Source organism: Octopus sinensis, linkage group LG14 (assembly GCF_006345805.1).
Source record: "Octopus sinensis linkage group LG14, ASM634580v1, whole genome shotgun sequence".
Lineage (NCBI taxonomy): Eukaryota > Metazoa > Mollusca > Cephalopoda > Octopoda > Octopodidae > Octopus > Octopus sinensis.
In genome coordinates, this window is record NC_043010.1 from 26,119,931 (window position 1) to 26,122,430 (window position 2,500).

At 30.8% G+C, this 2,500-nt stretch overlaps 1 long non-coding RNA gene across 2 annotated transcripts in view; it reads left to right on the plus strand.

The window, feature by feature from the left end:
- The first annotated feature begins 218 nt into the window (after positions 1-218).
- The window catches only part of LOC118765922, a 5,072-nt gene continuing 2,790 nt past the window's right edge, over positions 219-2,500 (plus strand). For both annotated transcript variants that reach the window (XR_005001835.1, XR_005001834.1), the window contains exon 1: positions 219-771. This is a non-coding gene — a long non-coding RNA (uncharacterized LOC118765922). The remainder of the gene's footprint in view (positions 772-2,500) is intronic.

Below are 2,500 nucleotides of genomic sequence, written 5' to 3' on the forward strand. Positions count from 1 at the left end.
TTGGTGGAATTTGAACTCAGGATGTGAAGTGCAAAACTACAATACATTATACACTGTACTGCATAATGTATATTAAGACATTTTAGTCCCTGTATTGTTTAAACTGTTCTGATAAATTACTACCCTTGTAATACATACAAATACATATATACATGCATACACACACACACACACAATTTATATATATATATATATATATATATATATCATATCATATACATATATTTTTGTATCTATGTTTATGTATGTATATATGCATATAGTATTTGTGTAATGGGGGTGTATAGTGCACGACATATAACCAAAGTTCAGAATATGACCATATATTCGTATATACTCATTTCTCATTTTTGAACCCCTCTATCTTCAACAAACTCCATAAAGAGGAAGAAGGACAAAAAATTGAACGCTTGGTGAATGGGAACAGATTTGAGTTCTCAGAATCTAAGATGGATTTGGAAAGGAACACTGCAAAGTAAATGGGGGTTTATTTCTTGGTAGGTGCTCAACCATTTCTTTTTGGGGTGAACTCGTTATATGGAGAGAGAAAAAAATTTTTTTTTAAATGGTGGAGGTGGAGGGGAGCAATTATCCAGTTATTAATATTAACATCCAGAAATGATAAATAGTTGAAAACAGCATATAAAAAAGAGAGGGCAGAAGGAAAGGGGTGGAGCATGAGGTGGGGAAATAGATAGAGATATAAATTGTAGTAGAGGTGGGCATGGGAAGTAAGTATAATATTTAAAACAACTGTACAAAATAATGTGTGTAGGTAGGTAGATACACACACACACAATGATATATATATTCATATATATATAGAATGATATATATATTCATATATATATATATATATATATATATATATAATATATATATATTTACAGATATATATATACAGATATATGTATACATATATGTAATCATCTATGCATCTATATGTGTATTTATATATATGTATGCATGTATGTATATATATATATATATATATATATATATATACATATACACATATGTATATTTATATATATATATGCTTATATGTGTGTGTGTGTGTGTGTATGCTTGTATGTATGTGTGTATGTATGAATGTGTGTATGTATGTATGTATGTATGTATGAATGTATGTGTATATGTATGTATAGTGAATTAGTTCCAAGTTGTGCTACCTGATGGCAACAATTGCTGGACAACCATAACAATGAAATATAGGCAATATACCAAGTAACAAGGAAGAGGAAAAAAAAATATACAAAAAAACGATTGTGCTTCAAGCAGCTCGACCGATGTAATTAGTATAAGTTATATATATTCTATATTATTTAGTTAATTAAAGACTAATTACTTAACTAAACTAATAAAACGGTACAAAAGTTTATTTGTCTTTTTTTTCTCTTCTACATTCTTGCAAGACACTAATCAAAAACCTTCAATGCAAAAAACAAAAACATTTTTTTTTTTTAATTTACAAGACAGAATTTCAACTTCAAAATAAAAAAAAAATTCTTTTCAATTTAAAAAAAAAAGACATGTGAACAAAAAAATCCTTCTGTTGCAGCAGCAGAAGTAGTAGTAGTAGTAGTGGTAGTAGTAGTAGAAGAAGAAGAAGAAGAAGAAGAGCAACAACAAGTTGAAGATGAACAAGAAAAACACAATATAAGAATTATTATTATTATTATTATTGTTATATGCACTCATTTGAAATGGTAGAAGGGAAACAGTAATGAATAGCGTGGTCATCCTGCAAGCAACAGGTACAAGGGTTCAAATCCTATTGCTCTTCCCTGCCTCTCTTAAACATATGTCTTTTACTGGTCTTTGAGAATGGTTTTTCTTTCATCTTTTATTTCAGTTCTTTAGAGTTCTGCTTTTTTTGTTTTCTTTTTGGTCTTATGCCTTAGAGGAAAGCTGTGTTCATGAGCCATTTTAAAAATTTTTCGATTTTTTTTTTTTTATCTTTGTCAGGGCCTCCTGAATTGGTGAAGGATCAGGAGTTAAAAACCCGGTAAATTATAGACTGTTGCTAATCGCCACAGCATTCAATGCTAGAAAGCAGCCCAGCATGAGGCAAATAGCTATAGGTGGAAGCCTGCTTGCCTGCCTGCCAATATATATATATATATATAGGGTGCTCATCCAATCAAGGGTGAGTCCTAAATAGCAGCAGACCTTAGCTGAACGGAGAACCCTCTTCCACCTGTGTCCTGTAATTAAACAGTAGCACTAGACAATGGCCCAGTAAGGAAACAGCACAGCAAAGATATCAAGCTATCCATAGACGAGATGCTTAATTTAATATCATTTTAACTCAAAATATTTAATGTTATTTTTCTAACAAGGCTAGAGGAAATAAAATGCAAAAGTTTTTTTTTTTTGTTTCCTGACAATAAAAGAAAGAGAAAGAGAGAGATAGAGAGAGAGAGAGAGAGAGAGAGAGAGAGAGAGAGAGAGAGAGAGAGAGAGAGAGAGAGAGAGAGAGAGAAAATGTACAAAAAAT